General features: G+C 40.0%; 1 pseudogene; it reads left to right on the top strand.

The window, feature by feature from the left end:
• Positions 1-19,589, top strand: part of LOC127913572 (general transcription factor II-I repeat domain-containing protein 2A-like) — a 79,296-nt pseudogene extending 59,707 nt beyond the window's left edge.
• Positions 19,590-19,789: the final 200 nt, after the last annotated feature.

Below are 19,789 nucleotides of genomic sequence, written 5' to 3'. Positions count from 1 at the left end.
GGTAATTGAGATAATTATGTACATGCAGGCAGGGTTGTTAAAGTGGCTATGCATAGATAATAACAGAGTATTAGCAGCGTGGGGGTTGCAAATGGTCTGGGTAGCCAGACTATTTTCATGTTGCTGTGAATTTGTTATTTCTTAATAACTGGAAACTTCTTGTCAGGAAGGTGTTGTAGAAGTCAAAATAACACACTGACAAAACATTGCCAGTAAACTTCAGGACACTTGCTGCCATTAGCAATCATTGCCAGTAAACTGACTTCAATGACATTTATGTTGATAATCGCTTGCCTATTGGCAGCACACTGTAGCAGCAGAAGTCTATCAGAAGGTTGCAGGAGTGCCTTATTTGAGGTGTGGCCTTCAGCTAGCTCTTTTTGGTCTCCAGTGAGAGGGAATGTCACCCCAGTTAATTTTCTGTGTTCTGTTTTATTCAGCTTGTATACTGTCAGTTCTGCTGTCTTGTTGTAGGCTGAAATAAGTGCATGTCATGAAGCAGAGACATATTATATTTAATTCACCAGCCACCATGTTATTGTGATGAACGTCATGACCAAAGGTATGTGGACATCTGCTTGTTGAACGTCTCATTCCAAAATCATGGGCATTAATATTGACCCGGTCCCCCCTTAGCTGCTGTAACAGTAATACTCATTTGAAGGGGTGCCCACATACTCACCAGACTACAGTAAATTACTGTGAATTTTAATTGATAGAAACTTTCTGAAAATAAAATACTAATTTCCTGAGCAATCTAATGAACTCCATCATGTGTTTACAAACATGATATCTGTACTTTTAGTGTATGGTTGATGCAGTTCAAAGCACATGAATGCATCCAACTGGTATTTACGACTTCACAACTGGTAAATTCTGACCTCCCATATGGTTGCAAACGAAGCATTATATTGAATATATTGGCTAGAAAAACGTACCATTACACTAGATTATCCTCACATGTACCCTAAAAGGTACCAGAAAGTAATTTCAATTTATGAGTACTTCCTGATTAAAATGTGTTGTTGTAACAATGGCAACAATGTAATTCAGCTGTAGAAATACATTAAAAGTTGTTTCCACTATTTTCACCACCACTTAGTATCCATTAACTTAGTATACAATTACAAGATAAATAAATAAAAAAAACAGTTCGTGCCATAAGCACATCTAAACAAGTATCCTATAAGATTAAATGAAATTGCAAGTGATGCCTGACAAGTTAATTTGCAGGATGGACCAGAAAGTAGCCAGGTGCATTGCGATTTACTCTAAATATATAGTAACACACTACTATTGTAGAAATTCACCCTAAAATGGAGAGAAAAAACCCACAACTAAATTAACAGCAATGGCTAACGGAGTAGTTTCAAGTTATCACATGTTGAACCACATCATTTTGCATGTGGAAAATCACATGATTTCTCCCGATGACATTTCACATGTGAAACCCCTGTATGAAGTAGAGAACTGCAGGGATGGAACACTGGAAGGGGACCGACTCGCGTCTCTCATACCACCTCTACTTCAAATCTAAAGTCCTCTCGTGGAGGAAGCTCTGGCATTCTGAATTGCGTGACCACGTTCAGAGGCAAACCCACTGAATCTGGGCTTTTCTCTGATGGAAGAGGGAGATGACGGGAGAGAGATTAGGCTGGTTACTGGGGAGTGAGAATGAGAGTGACAGAGAGAGAGACAGAGAGGGAGGGAGAGAGAGGCGGGGGAAGAGAGAGAGCGGGGGGAGAGTAGTTATGCATGGCAGAGGGACAGAGAGAGAGACAGAGTGGGAGGGAGAGAGAGGCAGGGGAAGAGAGAGAGCGGGGGGAGAGTAGTTATGCATGGCAGAGGGACAGAGAGAGAGTCAGATACAGTGCGAACGACAGAAGGAGAGAGACACAAACAGGCAGCAAGAGCAGACCTCACATATGAAACTTATTCAAGCATATGACACACACCCAGGGCTCGAAATAAAGAAAGTTCCGTAGTCCCTGGGATGATAAAAAAAATATGTCTGGAACGGTTCAGAACAGACGGGGTGGGACAGTTGCAGGACGAAAGGCCAGAAAAATATTAAATGCTTACAACAGTGGCTGAAGAAACAGATCACAATATTTAGCTTAAAAGTTGATAAACTATGAGTAATTCACATTACAAGCGTAGCAACGTGTTCACTCATCTCGGCCATATGACTGAATGTTCCGGAATGCTGTTACAGTAGAACACCATTCTCAGACGCACAACGGGTGCAGGCGTTTTTTCTCATGCGACAAAGATGGATATACACAGTGACGATTTTAGCATGTACATTTTGGTGTAGCAAACTCCTCCCAAAACTGTTTTATGCAAAGCATTTCCCAATACAACACTAAACAATACATTGATTGCACTATTACGGTGACAAACGGTGCCCCCAAACCGTATAAAAAAGCGCCATGGACTGAATCCTTTCTACCGCTACAACTGGCTATCAGTGGAGGCTTGACTGGCAGCGAAACAGTTCATTCAGCCTCATTTACTGACTTTAAAAAAAACATAGCTGATATGTCTGACTTGCTTTAACGAATGTGGTTTCTACTGACAATTGAAATGTACAAACTATGGCATAATGGGATGACAAGCGGATAAGAAGCGATCCATAATTTCGATTAAGACATTAATGAGCGATCTAGGACAGACGTAGTCAACTATTTGTTCAGCACTTTTGAAATTTACAGCGAAAGAATTCAGAACATGATCCGTTCTTACAGTGTTCTCTCTGTGCACCAAGTCAGAACCATAGAATAAATAAAGGGGGCATATAAGCAGACAACGAGAGCCCTTACAATATTCAATGACATTTCTCTTAAATAGGCTACATGTGCACCACCAAGTCAGGACAGTAGGCTAAGTTATGAAGGGGGGAAAGGACCAAATTATTAGGGTGAGGCACATCGGCTACTAACAGCTTACTACATAACATACACTTAGAATTACTTTCTAAACTACAGTAGACATAGCTCCCTGGCATATTACATAATGTATGCAGCAGCAAACAAGACATTTTGGGGCTTACCTTGTTGTGCTGTGCTCACTTGAACAGGACGGTGGCATGGCGGTCCTACTTGTGGGCAAATTTTGATATCAAACTTTGTCATCAAAGTCTGCCATTCTCTGGATTTATGGTGCTTTCAAGACAACCTGGAACTACAAAAAAACAAGGTTGGTGCCTCCCGGGTGGCGCAGTGGTTAAGGGCGCTGTACTGCAGCGGGCTGAAATTCCACAACATACGGTGGTCGCTACATAAATAGTCATATTAAACATTCATGAAAATACAAGTGTCTCACCTGTATCGAAAGCCTAGAATCTTGCTAATCCAACTACATTGTCAGATTCAAAAAAGGATTTACTGCGAAAGAATACGATGCGATTATCTGAGGATAGAGCCCCATAAAAAATAACTATTTCAACCAGCACAGGCACAACAAAATCGCAAACTGCAATAAAATAAATCGTTTACCTTTGACGATCTTCATCTGTTTGCAATTCCAATGCTCATTGTTACACAATGAATGATCTTTTGTTTGATAAAATCCGTTTTTATAGCCTAACACGAAACATTTTGTGAACCGCTTGTGTAGTGAATTCCGTCTCATTCCATTTTCGACGACACATTCCAGGTAAATCACCCACACAGAACGTGACTTTTCCAGTCATGTTTGGTTTCACTGCAATCAACTGGTTTGTTTGTAACACAATCAAACCTGATGGGCCATTTGGTGGGACGTATTGACTGAAAGAAACCGATTTGAAGACAACAAGTAATGACATCATTGTGCACCAATGATTTGCCCGCTGTTTCGTTGATTGACTGTCTTTTAACCCAATGACCACTGATCGTCTTGAAATCTAGCTGGGTAGATAGCCAATGAGCTGAGCTGTTATTGAAGTTTCATACCGGAAGGAGAAACACAATACGCATTGCATTGTTTGGTGAATGCGATACAGATGTACACACAACTTTAGAATAAATTGATTGGGAAGGTGAGAGAGATTGTTGTAGGACGCTTCATTTAGCGATTGTGGAGGAATATTTTTTGAACGGGAGAGGACATCGTTTTGGACTGGTAAGTTCTTATCATGCTAATGCCCTTGTTTGAAATTAATAATATAAAATATTATTTGTGATTTTTTAATTTACTTTAGAAGCAATATATAAACATTTAATGTCATGAAATTTGAAATGCGCGTGTCTGCCACCCCAACACACATGAAATAGCCTATTTGAGGCTGTTGAGGAGAGGGCAGGACCACATCATTGGCCAAAGTTTAATGGAGACAGTAGATACAGCTGGTCTGTTGTAATATAATAGAGACAGTAGATCTAGCTGGTCTGTCACAATATAATAGAGACAGTAGATCTAGCTGGTCTGTTGTAATATAATAAAGATAGTAGATCTAGCTGGTCTGTCATAATATAATAGAGACAGTAGATCTAGCTGGTCTGTTGTAATATAATAAAGATAGTAGATCTAGCTGGTCTGTCATAATATAATAGAGACAGTAGATCTAGCTGGTCTGTTGTAATATAATAAAGACAGTAGATCTAGCTGGTCTGTCATAATATAATAGAGACAGTAGATCTAGCTGCTCTGTTGTAATATAATAAAGACAGTAGATCTAGCTGGTCTGTCATAATATAATAGAGACAGTAGATATAGCTGGTCTGTTGTAATATAATAAAGACAGTAGATCTAGCTGGTCTGTTGTAATATAATAAAGATAGTAGATCTAGCTGGTCTGTTGTAATATAATAGAGACAGTAGATCTAGCTGGTCTGTCATAATATAATAGAGACAGTAGATCTAGCTGGTCTGTTGTAATATAATAAAGATAGTAGATCTAGCTGGTCTGTCATAATATAATAGAGACAGTAGATCTAGCTGGTCTGTTGTAATATAATACAGACAGTAGATCTAGCTGGTCTGTCATAATATAATAGAGACAGTAGATCTAGCTGGTCTGTTGTAATATAATAGAGACAGTAGATCTAGCTGGTCTGTTGTAATATAATAAAGATAGTAGATCTAGCTGGTCTGTCATAATATAATAGAGACAGTAGATCTAGCTGGTCTGTTGTAATATAATACAGACAGTAGATCTAGCTGGTCTGTCATAATATAATAGAGACAGTAGATCTAGCTGGTCTGTCATAATATAATAGAGACAGTAGATATAGCTGGTCTGTTGTCATATAATAAAGATAGTAGATCTAGCTGGTCTGTCATAATATAATAGAGACAGTAGATCTAGCTGGTCTGTTGTAATATAATAAAGATAGTAGATCTAGCTGGTCTGTCATAATATAATAGAGACAGTAGATCTAGCTGGTCTGTCATAATATAATAGAGACAGTAGATCTAGCTGGTCTGTCATAATATAATAGAGACACTAGATCTAGCTGGTCTGTCATAATATAATAGAGACAGTAGATCGAGCTGGTCTGTCATAATATAATAGAGACAGTAGATCGAGCTGGTCTGTCATAATATAATAGAGACAGTAGATCTAGCTGGTCTGTCATAATATAATAGAGACAGTAGATCTAGCTGAAATGTCATAATATAAAAGAGACAGTAGATCTAGCTGGTCTGTCATAATATAATAGAGACAGTAGATCTAGCTGAAATGTCATAATATAAAAGAGACAGTAGATCGATCTGGTCTGTCATAATATAATAGAGACAGTAGATCGAGCTGGTCTGTCATAATATAATAGAGACAGTAGATCTAGCTGGTCTGTCATAATATAATAGAGACAGTAGATCTAGCTGAAATGTCATAATATAAAAGAGACAGTAGATCTAGCAGGTAATAATAATATAATAATGTATTCAACCTTCAACTCTCTATATATATCTGTTTATTATACCTGTTGATACAGGGCTCATATGTGAAACTATTCTAACTGAACATTTTCTTTCACAGTGACACTGACTCCGAATGGGAGTCTTATCCGGTGTCCTGTGTGAATTTAAGTATGCTCTCTCTAATTATCTCTTTCTCTCTCTGAGGACCTGAGCCCTAGGACCATGCGTCAGGACTACCTGGCATGATGACTCCTTGCTGTCCTCAGTCCACCTGGCCTTGCCGCTGTTCCAGTTTCAACTGTTCTGCCTGCGGCTATGGAACCCTAAAGTGTTCATTTTTACTCTCGAGGTGCTGTCCTTTTGCACCCTCTACAACCACTGTGATCTCCACCCGGCACAGCCAGAAGAGGACTGGCCACCCCTCAAAGCCTGGTTCCTCTCTCGGTTTCTACCTAGGTTTTTGCCTCTCTAGGGAGTTTTTCCTAGCCACTGTGCTTCTACACCTGCATTGCTTGCTGTTTGGGGTTTTAGGCTGGGGCTATATAAATAGATTTGATTTGATAGAGGACTGAGGGTCTTCCAAATATTGAAAGTGTGAAAATAGTTACCCATGTTATTTTGCAAATGTATATATATATATTTTTTTTTTTTTTCTTTTTTTTTTTTCTTTTTTTTTGGCGTGTGTTTTTTGGTGTGTTAGAATACCATTTTGGCATTTTGTATATAGTCATTTGTTTCAAAATGTATACCTTCACCAATTTGGCCACTTGGGTACATTTGGGCTACTTGTGTGGGACACCTGGGTGACTTCATGATAAATGTCATGTAGCCCACTCATTTTGGAAGTTATCATTCTGAAACATTGCACAAGTACTGTTGACCTCATATTTTTCACTGAAATTGTCCCCATCAACCTATCTGAATGTTTGTTTTATCTTGTTCATTTTAAAGATGATGATACAAAAAGAAAAAGACAAAAACGTATATTTTTTTTCATTGTTTTATCTAAACCAGATCTATTGTGTGTTATTCTCCTACATTCAATTCACATGTACACAAACTTCAGAGTGTTTTCTTTCAAATGGTACCAAATGGTATATGCATATCCTTGGTTCTGTGCCTGAGCTACAGGCTGTTAGATTTGGGTATGTCTTCAGGCGGAAATTGCACAAAGTAGTGGGGGAGCTGCAAGAGGAGAAGTGTATCTATATTTCCATGTCTAACACTCGTATTTTCATCAACATATATAATGAGTATTTCTGTAAACTGATGTGGCTCTCTGCAACATCACCGGATGTTTTTAGAACTAGTGAACATAAAGTGCCAATGTATACTGAGATGTTTTTATATAAATATGCACTTTATTGAACAATACATACATGCATTCACTTTCTCTGTTTCACTATCCCTCTTCAGTCACTGAAGAATGGTCGCCTTGACCTTTTTGAGCGCCACCTTTTTTCCAGCCAAAGATAGGAGTCACAAAAAGCAGAAATATAGATCAAATTAATCACTAACCTTTGATGATCTTCATCAGATGACACTCATAGGACATCATGTTACACAATATGCATAATTTGTGTACGGCGCCCAATCCAGCAAAATAAATATCCGCCATTTTGGAGTCAACAGAATTTAGAAATAACACCATAAATATTTACTTACCTTTGATGATCTTCATCAGAAGGCACTTCCAGGAATCCCAGTTCGACAATAAATGACTGATTTGTTCCATAAAGTTCCATAAAGTCCATCATTTATGTCCAAATAGCCACCTGTTGTTAATGTGTTCAACCCAGTAATCCATCTTCATGAGGTGCGAGCACTTCGTCCAGACAAAAACTTGACTCCATAGACACTGTGTATTCAGTTGGCCAAGCTTTGAAACATTACAAACCTCAGATATCCCACTTCCTGGTTGGATTTTTCTCAAGTTTTTGCCTGCCATATGAGTTCTGTTATACTCACAGACATCGTTAAAACAGTTTTAGAAACTTCAGAGTGTTTTCTATCCAATACTAATAATAATATGTATATATTAGCATCTGGGACAGAGTAGGAGGCAGTTCACTCTGTGCACGCTTTTCATCCAAAAGTGAAAACGCTGCCCCCTATCCCAAAAAGGATATTGTTGTGTTATGTTGTATAATGGGGGTGGATTATAATGTCTCTAACTTAAGTTTATTCAGTAACCAGTTCACAATAGGCTGTCATTGTAAAGAAGAATGTGTTCTTAACTGATCTTCCTAGTTAAATCAAATGTTAAATAAAAAAATGTAAAGGATGAAGCTGCTCAGTTGTGTGTGTGTGGTGTCTCAGTCTATGTGTGTCTCAGTCTTTGAGTCTGCCTGTGTGTCTCTCAGTCTGCAAAATATTTTGAATCGGGCAAAGCCGCCCTTCCGGGGTTACATGCCGTAAACCAAAGTTATATGTGATTATGCACATTTTGGTAGATCTTCCGTCACGGTTTTTGTATTTCTCACCAATTTCTCTCATTACGCTGGCTAACACCTACTAGCTAAGACTCCAAAAACCAACCATCATAGCTAACATGTTTGTCAGTGTAAAATTGGGCAGGAGTTGCTCCCTTTGAGACCACTCCATTGTACCAGGCAATGTATTTGACTATGTGTTGCAATATCACATAAACTGACAAATTAAAATTATAATTTGAAAAGCATTTAACCCAAATGTCCAAATCCTGAAGAGTTTTGAGTATTCAGACCTTTTAGGGACACAGAATAGAACTAATTTCTAATTCAAAACGGTAGATGTAAATGTAGATACTCTGTCCGTGATTCTCATATCAAATAAACTAAAACATACAAAGAAATCCCTCAGAAAGTAACCACAAAAGCATTTTGACAAAACCACTCCATAAGAAACTGTCTGGGATAACAAAAAGACCTGCTAGCTGAGTCTGAGTGCTGGCTTGGTGGATGTCAGCACAGGGTTGTGCTGACATCCAACTGGAAACTGATAATTGAGCATGACTTCAGTATTACTTTCTAAAATTGTTGTTACACTAAGGTTTTTATTCAAAGAGAAATTTAGACCACAATTAGGGTGTGGAGGGAGTTGAAAGTCCGTGTTGCCCAGCAACAGACCCAAAACAACACTGCTCTAGAGGAGATCTACATGGAGGAATGGGCCAAAATACCAGTAACAGTGTGTGAAAACCTCGTGAAGACTTACAGAAAACGTTTGACCTCTGTCATTGCCAACAAAGGGTATATAACAAAGTATTGAGATAAACTTTTGTTATTGACCAAATACTTATTTTCCACCATAATTTGCAAATAATTTAATTTAAAATCCTATAATGTGATTTTCTGGATTTTTTTTCTCATTTTGTCTGTCATAGTTGAAGTGTACCTATGATGAAAATTACAGGCCTCTCTCATCTTTTTAAGTGGGAGAACTTGCACAATTGGTGTCTGACTAAATACTTTTTTTGCCCCACTGTATGTGTATACTGTATGTATGCATGCGTGTATGGATATATATATTTACCAAAAAAATATGGGGGATTGGAAATAATGCAGACAATTACATTGGAACCAACACTCTTTCCGCAATATTAAGCTGATCCTCCCTCAAAAAAGTTATATTTTAAAAAAAATCATATAGGCTACTAAGTTACTTACTAAATGTGAAAAGTTGCATTTCATATTATCACTGAATGTGTTGTGTACTAAGCATATGTGTTAAACATGTTACATTTGTAGTGCAGGCAAATTAATTTTGCTAATAGTATAAACTTATTATGTTCTGGCCCGCCGACCATCGACTCAGAATTCCACTCAAGTTTCTTCAAGTCTTCTGACTGTGAATAGGGTGTGGAAACGGTCACGTTGTACATGTCCATATTTCCCTGTCAGAGTGGCACAGCGGTCTAAGACACTGCATCGCAGTTCAAACTTGCTACAGATGCTGGTTCGATACTTGTGCCGGCCACCACCGGGAGACCCATGAGGTGGCTTTTGGTTTCTCTCCCTCTGAAAAACACAAATAAATCATTCTAAGTAACAAACTTCTTTATTTACAAATTAGTGAGAATGTCTCACCCCATGTTCAAGAATGGCCTTTTCTCGCTCACTGTAGGTTAAAAGCAAACAAAATAATCTCCAAAATATCGTAATCTTTTAAAACAAAGTGATTATTATTATTATTAATGGATTTAGAATTATCGAAAAGCCCCTTAGATATTCTCACAGACCAGATTTGCCCTAATGAAAAATGCCCCTTAGATATCAATTTAGAATCCTCCAATCCTCTTATGCTCCTAGTACTGTAGCCTACTCCCGACCGTCACCTTGCAAACCGCCATATTTTCCGTTACATCCTAACGGAAATACTGACAGTTTAATTTTTTGTCTTTCTTGGATAGAAAGATCATAATATTAATCAAATTAATTAAGCACATTTTCTTAAAATCAATCTTATATACTATGTTCTTGCAAAAAAAGGTTTTAAATTCTCTAGTAATGCCAATATTGAAGACTATCAAATGATTCTCAAAGATGCCCTCTAGTGGTCAAACTAGGACTAACTAGCATTAATGTCAAACATGGCTGACAATTAAATAACGTGCCATTGAGGTGTGCTGCAGTATGATGCAACTTTTGAAGGAGGAACCACTGTACCAACTTAGTCTCAAACCAGGGAGTGAAAACAACACAAAATGTTGGCTCCAATCTCATTGCCAGGGCTCAAATCTTGATTCTGCTCAGACTAAGCCAGACAGCCTATTCTATTGACTGGGGGTTTCATCCACTCAAAATGGTCTGCAGGCATTATCAATGTATCATGAAGTGTGTTTCTGTGAAAACGTTGTAGCCCTGCTTTAATGGTGATAGTGATCATTCCTGTCTTCTGTGGATTGGGGCTGGAGATTGGGATGGCTATTGATCTATCTGCGGTTGTCAGGGAGCTGCCAGCAGAACATAGACGTCTATCTGGCATTTCATTGGCTGATGGTGAAACTAGTCCTTGTGAATTCTGTCATTGCCGTTGATGGTAACTTCCTGTCAAGTGTATTTATTTTCCCTCGTCTAGGAGCTTGTCTAAAGTGATGATGGTGTCGTGGATGGAAGGTCACTTTGAGGGAGAGAGAGAGTGTGTGTGTGCATGCATGTGTGTGTGTGTGCGGGCGTGTGTGTGTCGCCTAGGCAACAGCATGAAGCACACCATGTTCAGGGCCAAACTCACCGTGAGAATATTAAGTTTAACGTGAAATGCAAACATTTGATGAAATGCAAAATCTACTTGTCACGTCTCGCTGCAATTGAAATTGACCGAGCCTTGAGTGAATGCAAACAAGGAATTCATTTGGTGTTCAATTCTGTGTTGGTTTTAATGAATTGAAATTCAATCCCTGAACCTTTAGTCATATGTGGTGCAACCAACTCAAGTCAAGCACAAAGAGGTGCTCTTACAGAGTATGCGAGTGAGTGTGTGAGTGAGTGAGCAGAATGACAGTGTTGTATTGTAATAATCCTTTTATAGCTGTGTTCCATCATCACAATGTATAGCAGAGATGAGTCTGTCTCAGTCTCCCAGGCACCCACCGTGGCTGTTAGGATTAATGTGGTTCCCTCTCAGTCAGGAAGTGACAGGCTGTACTGTTCGTTAAATACGTCCTATTGCGAGGTTCGGTAAGCTTGCGTTTTTCCGTCTCCCCCTGACTAGGTGTGTGTGTTATAGGCTGACCAATATGTTTTTTGGGGTCCGATACCAGACAAAACTGATACCCACATATTTGCTGATATACTGTTATACGCCTGTGAAATTGAAAAGTGTAATTTTTCCACACTTCATTTTCAAAAATTGCTATCAGAAAGAGCAATTGTCCAAGAAATATACTTCAAATGTTAATTTGTTACATTGTGAAAGGAATGACACATCATGAGAACGGCCTGAAGTATTCAGAAAAGAGATTTCCTTCTAAAGGGGTGGGTGTCGTGCCAGACATACCTCTGTGGAAGCCATGGTCAGACTTCACCACGTAACGTGGCCTCGCAGAGACACGTTATCAGAAGGTGACAGATCATGGGCTCCCTCTGTTCGTTTTTTGGTTTTCCACGAGTTTGCCTACAACTCCAGCTCCTGTAGAAAGAACCTGGATGTTTTGTATGTTCTTCAGCTTTTGTACATGAACTCCCTCTATTCTGCCCAGTGGGTGAAGAACCTGACTCTCTGTTACAACATTTACATGTTCTCATATTTCGAGAGAGACAACACTCTCAGCAGTGATTATCTTGGGAAATGTGCACACATGAGATATTCCTTCTGTGCAACTCTTTTATTTATATATTTAGAAATACATTTATTGCAAAGTAAACCCTGGGAATTAAATTGTGACATTTTTGTGGGACTTTGGGGGAGTGATTCAGCTCAAACATCACAAATACACTACCATTCAAAGTTTGGAGTAACTTAGAAATGTCATTGTTTTTGAAAGAAAAGCACATTTTTTGTCAATTATAATAAAATAAAATTGATCAGAAATACAGTGTAGACATTGATAATGTTGTAAATGACTATTGAAGCTGGAAATATAAGGACATTTCTAAGAGACCCCAAACTTTTGAACGGTAGTGTACATACCAGGCTTATTATGTATGCATAAAGCTTTGAAATAATAATCAAGTGAAGTAATGTTATTGCATTTATATCGGTTACGGAAGTTGAAAGGGCTAACATGAGAAGAATGAGGCTTGCATATTAAACAGAAATATTGTATTCATTAATATTTATAAGTATTAAAGTGATCTTTTCTAAAATTTACAAGGAGCCAAAAAAAAAAACGTTCTAAAACTTTTCAAAACATACAGGACATGATCGTATTTTCAGCAACACACTATTAATAAGATACAGGCCATCTCAGTGGTAATCTCTCCTCTCTGTAGCTCTATGATATAGACTATTGTTTTGTTGTGATGTTGTTTTGTTCCTGTTTGGACGCCAAGAAGATTGGCTGTCTTTGCAGCGGCTAATGGGGATCCTAATAAAATACAGATTGCTCTATTGACTGTTGATGTATTACCTAAAAACTCATTGATCCTGTCCTCCCTTCTACCCTCTCCCCTGGACGTTACCTTCTCTAAAATTAGAGATGGTGAGTGTGCATGTGTGTGCAAGTGGATTTGTCTTCGCCATTTGAAGTAATCTCACATTTCCTTTTAACTTCGGCAGTCTGTGATATCTCACTCCATCTAGCCTATTATTCGGCCTATCCTTATCCTATCCTTGTCATATCCTCATCATATCCTCGTCATATCTTTGTCATATCCTCGTCATATGTCATAAGACACACTGGGGTTCATACAGAGAAATTCTGACGCAATGGCGATTTAAGTCTGCAAGTAAAGCGGTGATTCAACTTTGTTAGCAGCTTAGAAGGTAGAGGATTACATGAGGCAACATAACACCACCTTTCCCTTTTTTAAAAGATACATCCCCCAAAAAGCTTTAAGACTTGTATCGTGTGGATGGTGATATGGTTAGCTATTATTCTGTGGGACATCTTGTGAACCCTATTCAGCCTGGAGAAGGAGGTCATGTGGAGGTCAGAAATAACAGTAATAACACACACACATACAACACAGCAAAGGTCAAAGTCATACAACAAGGAATAACTGCACAGAAAGCAGTTGTAGCAGTGGTAATAGCAGAGGCAGTTATGTTGGTAGATGAGGATATTGGTGGTGGTGAGAGTAACATATGTCCTATATGTTTGTACAAACCAAACAGCTATCCCTTCCCTCTCTTATCTAGCAGTAGATGTTTGCACTCCCACTGCAGCAGTGGCGTAATACAGATGGAAGCAGTTTCCCTGGTTCTCTACCAACTAAAGTTTGCTTTCCAGCCTCTTCTATTACTTTTCCTTCCCTATCACCCAAAAGCAATAATTGAATCCACGAGGGCGAGAGCGCCAAGGTATTACTGGACAAAGTATTTTCAGTGAACATATGATCTGGGCCGGTTAGGGCCTGCCATTGAGGAGTCAGAGGGATGTGGTCGCCTGTCGTCCCTACAGAGTCTGTGTGCCGGGTATCCCCTGCATCCTTAGGCCGGACCAGAATGGCTAATGGGACACAACAAGCTTGTAACAACCTTCGTCTTCATCGGATGAGGAGAAGGAAGGATCGGACCGAAACGCAGAGTGGTAAGTGTCCATGGTTATTTATTATCACAGAACACAAAAATACGAAATAACAAAGTGAATGTAAGAAATGACATTCGAAACAGTCCTGAAAGGTGAAAACAGGAAACAACTACCCACCAATCCCCAGGTGGGAAAGGGCTGCCTAAGTATGGTTCTCAATCAGAGACAACGATAGACAGCTGCCTCTGATTGGGAACCATACCAGGCCAAACACATAGAAAAGAAAACATAGAACAACAACATAGAATGCCCACCCCAACTCACACCCCGACCAAACCAAAATAGAGACATAAAAAAGGAACTAAGGTCAGGGCGTGACAAAGCTGTGATTGTAATGCTAGGCTCTAATGAAAGCTGCCCGACTTGTTCTCCGTCTGGGAGATGTGAATATGGCCAGTGGACATCATCATTCCTATTTTAAAATACCGTACTGCATTGGGCTATGCTGCACTTGGGTTCCCCCCCGGCTAGTGTGTGTGTGTGTGTGTGTGTGTGTGTGTGTGTGTGTGTGTGTGTGTGTGTGTGTGTGTGTGTGTGTGTGTGTGTGTGTGTGTGTGTGTGTGTGTGTGTGTGCGTGCCACCTACTGCTGGCCTCTATACCGCGGTCACAACTTCTCATGGGGATGACAGACAACCCACGGGGTCGTTCCACCTCAACAAGCAAAAAAAGAGTATTTCAACACCCACCTTCTCATATTGTTCTGAAATGACTTATTCATTGGTAGGAAGAAGTTTAGGCCAAATCAGGTGTTGGGTACTATATTTGTTGAAAATTATCTGAATCCTATCCATTTTGGGGGCAATCAATTAGCTTACATTTCAACAAAATAATGTTTAAGGAATGCCAATCTTATCTGTTTCTAACTACAGATACAATTGCAGAACAATCTGTGATGGTGGGTGTTAGTGATGCATGGGTTGACTTATTACTCCCTGCCCCCACGGTTATTTTTTAAATGTATTTTTACCTTTCTTTAACTAGGCATTTAAGTTAAGAACAAATTCTTATTTACAATGATGGCCTACCCCAGCCAAACCTGGACAACGCTTGGACCACTGTGTGCTGCCCTATGGGACTCCCAATCATGGCTGGATGTGATACAGCCTGGGTTCAAACCAGGGACTGTAGGGACGCCTCTTGCACTGAGATGCAGTGCCTTAGACCATTCGGGAGGTTATATCTGTGGGGGGCGGACGGGTTTAGAGTCCTTAAATATTTTGTGGCTGAAGGGCGGGTGTGTTGAATAAAGAGAAAACAATACCTTAAAAAATATATATAAATGTATAACTTGTGAAATTTATATAGGCTACATTGAGGTTTTTCTTTCATTATTTTAGGTATTAGTGCATAAGCCTAAGCTTCAGGGCTTAACTCTACTCGCACCAAATAGCCTACACAACCATTCGCCAAATAATGCTTTTGGGAAGTGGCAGAAAAACATCAATCCACGGAGGCAAAAAGGACATTGTCGAAGTTTAAGTCAATAGGACAAAACCTGCGAAAGGAGAGTTGGAAATTAAGAGAAGGGAGGGCCAGAAAATAAATGTTTTAAAAATATTTGTTGAAGTGATCAAAGAGGATGATAGCAGGGTTGTGTTATGGCTTCGTTTTGTGTAATATAATAATATATGCCATTTAGCAGACGCTTTTATCCAAAGCGACTTACAGTCATGTGTGCATACATTCTACGTATGGGTGGTCCCGGGAATCGAACCCACTACCCTGGCATTACAAGCGCCATGCTCTACCAACTAAGCTACAGAAGGACCACAATGTGGTGAATGTGAGACGTTATACAACTTCGACAGTCACAAGACGGGACGTCAAATAGGCCTATGGCACGTCGAGGGAACTGTAGCCTACTGTTCAGATGGGTTAAATGGAAACTGAAATCTGGACACTGACTGTAGGTCTATAACCTCTCACAGAGCCTTATTAATAACTTTTGCAGAATAAAAATTGTCTTGCAGTTAAATGATGCACCAAAAGTAGGTTAAATTTGGACATGGGAACAGGAGTGGAGAAATATGATTTCTTTCTTTCTGCATCTTGAGATAATGCAATGCTCAGTTAGATACCGTCTGTAGAGGTGCCATCTTCATCATAAAAGCACAATAAACGCTGAAAGTATTTCAACCACATAAAATATGCATCGAAGCTGAACTTAAATCTTACAAGGTGGTTTTCACAGCTTTCTTTTTCCTTACAACTGTAACAATGACTTTGGGAGTCAGGAAGTAGGAGCAGTGGGTGAGTTTAATAATAAAGAACATAGAGTGATACAAAACAAAATACACGTCTAGACATGAACACAGAACAAATACTGCCTGAAGAGTAATACTAGGGAGTGCTAGATAAAGGGGATGTAATCAAGGTGGTGATGAAGTCCAGGTGTGCGTAATGAGGGTTGCCAGGTGTGCGTAATGAGGGTTGCCAGGTGTGCGTAATGAGGGTTGCTAGGTGTGCGTAATGAGGGTTGCTAGGTGTGCGTAATGATGGGTTGCCAGGTGTGGTGTTTAGTAAATCAACAACCAGCCAAACTCATGGACATTTTGCACAGAAAATCATTCTAGTATTTTTGTGCGTTATTGCATTTCCTCCCCAGTCCCTAAACATCTTTGCTCCTTGAAAGATGACAAACAAAACTTTACCGCTGTCAACTAGATTGAAGCATTCATTCTGTCGAACTATGACAATATTCTGTTGAGCAAGGGTTGATTTAGTTGTCTAGGGCAACTTATAATGACAAAAGAGAAGCTGTATGTATCTAATTACAGACCAGTTGACTGACAAATAGATGGAAATTATAAACAGAAACATATCAAAATCAGGAGAAAAATAAAATCCTCGTCAAACAATTGTTCTGCAGTCTTTCACTGTAGCCTATAGCACATTTTCTATCTTTACGGGTTAGGGTTGGTTGCAGGCCTCAGATATTTACTTTATCACATATAGTCGGTCGGTGCGGGTGATTGCAGCCGGTGCGGGTAAACAAACACCTGACCAACGCACCATTAGTGGGTATCATGGATTGCTGAAAACACAAGTCTCAGAGAACCCATCTATGTCACAGGCTTTCAGACCAAGCCATCGCCACAGATTACTGTCACGGCGTCATGAATGTTCCCCTTGTTCTTACTTCACCTGCTGGGGCTTCCTGTGCACTGTGGAGTGGAGAGAGGTATCTGTGTGTGCGTGTGGAGAGAAATGGATTGATAGTAATGCGGTGAGAAACTGCCCTGACCTTGGGATGATTGGTGCAATCGTTGAGGGGGGCTCTCTCCAGAGGACAGAGGTAAATCTCAGGACCATTTCTCTGCTCGGCGTGTACATAAACCTGTCTGCAGAGGTTTGTGTATGATCTCTGTGATGTGCTGCACTGCCTCTGAGACCACTGCTGTCTCATATAACAGCATACAGGTATGTTGACTGGGTTCTCTCTAATATGAGTGTCTGAACTCTGTGTGATGCCTATCGACTGCTAGAAAGCTTTGAGTGTGTGTGTGTGTGTGTGTGTGTGTGTGTGTGTGTGTGTGTGTGTGTGTGTGTGTGTGTGTGTGTGTGTGTGTGTGTGTGTGTGTGTGTGTGCGTGCGTGCGTGCGTGCGTGCGTGCGTGTGTGTGTGCGTGTGTGTGTGTGTGTGTGTGTGTGTGTGAGGAGTGATGGTGAAAATAAAACATGATAGAGAACGGGGATGAGGCAGCATCCTGGTAACAATAATCCATCAAAGGTGTTTTTATGTGCCCGTCTGAAATTAATCAACACCCTCTCGAACGTTCAGAATGGAGCACATAAAGAAGCTATGATGTAACTATCGGTAGAATGAAAATCTGGGTCTGAGGAGTGAAGCATCTTTTCACACAGGGAAACCTGCCACGATGAGAATGGTGAGGCCATAGAACTGTGTCAATGGAAGAATATCAATTGGAGTTCTTTGATTCCTCGCCTCCTTTCCTTGATTCCTTGCGTGCCCTCCTCTGTCCTCCTGGAAAAGTAATCGAAGCGAAGAGATGAAATGTGGAAACAAATGCCTTTAAAAGAAATAAGACTCCTTTGTATTAGAGAATCATCAGGCAAATGACGTTTACAGAGGTGGAATCACAAAATACATGTGTAAAGTGCTATACATTTTTTTTTTTGTGCACATTGTTTTTGAAATGTGTAGCATGCTTTTCTCCTCTGAGAAAACATTAGCCGTTTCAGAGGGGGTGTGGCTGACCTCAAAATTCTTTAGTTGCATGTTTAGTTTAGTTTATTAATTCGACCATTTAAAAAAAAAACAAGAACACATAAAACTTGAAAAAGCCATACATGCACATGAATAAAATCATTGAGGATAACACACAATACATTCTGGGACTGATTTCCACTGTGGTCCTCTTGAGACAAGATGGCTAGACAAGATGGAACACAGTATGGCAGTGAAATAATTAAACAAAAACATAGCAGAAGAACATCTATCTCATCATTCCAGTTACATCATAGGGGTTATTCATATGGGCACAGAAGACATCAAACATATTTTTACCTTATTTTTAAAGCTGTTCAGAGAGGATGTTGTTTTTATAGGCAGAGGCAACTCATTCCATTCTGAGGCTCCAGTATACAAGAAAGTACCTTTCCCAGCATTACTCCTGAACCTGTATAAGCAGACATCAGCAACATCTGATCTGGTGCTGTGATTCTGTGCATCCCTAACACAAGTAAAGTAATCACTTCAATATCTGGGCGCAGGACCATAAATACTCCTGTAAACCAAACCTAGTTTAATGTGGGACACCCTAGCCTCAACAGGCAGCCAGTTTAGTTCCGAAAAGCAGCTCCTGCCTATGTGAGTACGTGGACTCACCTTCATTACTACTCTGATCAGCTTATTATGGGGTATCTGGAGCTTCCCCTTCATAAGTTTAGATAAGCACCCAAACCAGGAAGTACTGGCATAGTCAAAATGGCATTGAATGAGAGCAGTAGCTAGCACTTTCATGGAGTCCTTATCAAGCAGCTTGGACTTTCTAGCCAAAAACTTAGTCCTGGCATTAACCTTCCCTAGCACCTTATTGGCCATGCTCACACCTCGCAAGCTTACATCAAGGATACATCCCAAGTAGCTAACAGAGGATTTAGTAGTCAGCACCTCACCCCCTATCTCCTCTCTGATTTCAAGCGACCTACACAATTTAGGACTGGATCCCAAAATTATTTTGATACACTAGAGCGACGGAGGAGAGGAGGAAATGACACACTCCTACATATGAAGACCAATTATCGGTATCCGGGTCATAGAGGAGAGGATGACGGAGGAAGAGAGTAGAGGATGGACTTTGCCCAATGGAGGAGAGAGGGGGTGGAGCAGGGGGGAGAGGAGAGTTTGTGAGGTAGGCGTATGGACCACGGGAGTCATTAAGTGCCGTCTGTATTGATTGGGCAGTTTCATTTCTCCCACATCAAAGAAGTGTCTCATGACAGACTTTCACCCTCTCCCTCCAAGCAAGCACGCAATAGCACCCACACCCTTTAACTCTCCCTCTGTGATTATTGACCAGGGAACCTGACCTACCCACGGCTGGGATAGTAGTCTCCATGGCCTCCATGGCCTCCTGATTGCTACTAGGAGGAAATGAACATAACCATTACCCATGATCTATTAATCAGTACCACTGCCTTGACCGCAATCTCTGAGAAATATATATTAGGGTTCATTTCAAATTATTCCCATGGATTTATATATAATATATAACAAATATTGAAGTCTTGATTAGCGTTTTTGTCATT

Source organism: Oncorhynchus keta, chromosome 3, assembly GCF_023373465.1.
Source record: "Oncorhynchus keta strain PuntledgeMale-10-30-2019 chromosome 3, Oket_V2, whole genome shotgun sequence".
NCBI classification, from domain to species: domain Eukaryota; kingdom Metazoa; phylum Chordata; class Actinopteri; order Salmoniformes; family Salmonidae; genus Oncorhynchus; species Oncorhynchus keta.
The sequence above is the reverse complement of the archived record's forward strand: the minus strand, read 5'-3'. Positions and strand labels throughout refer to the sequence as shown.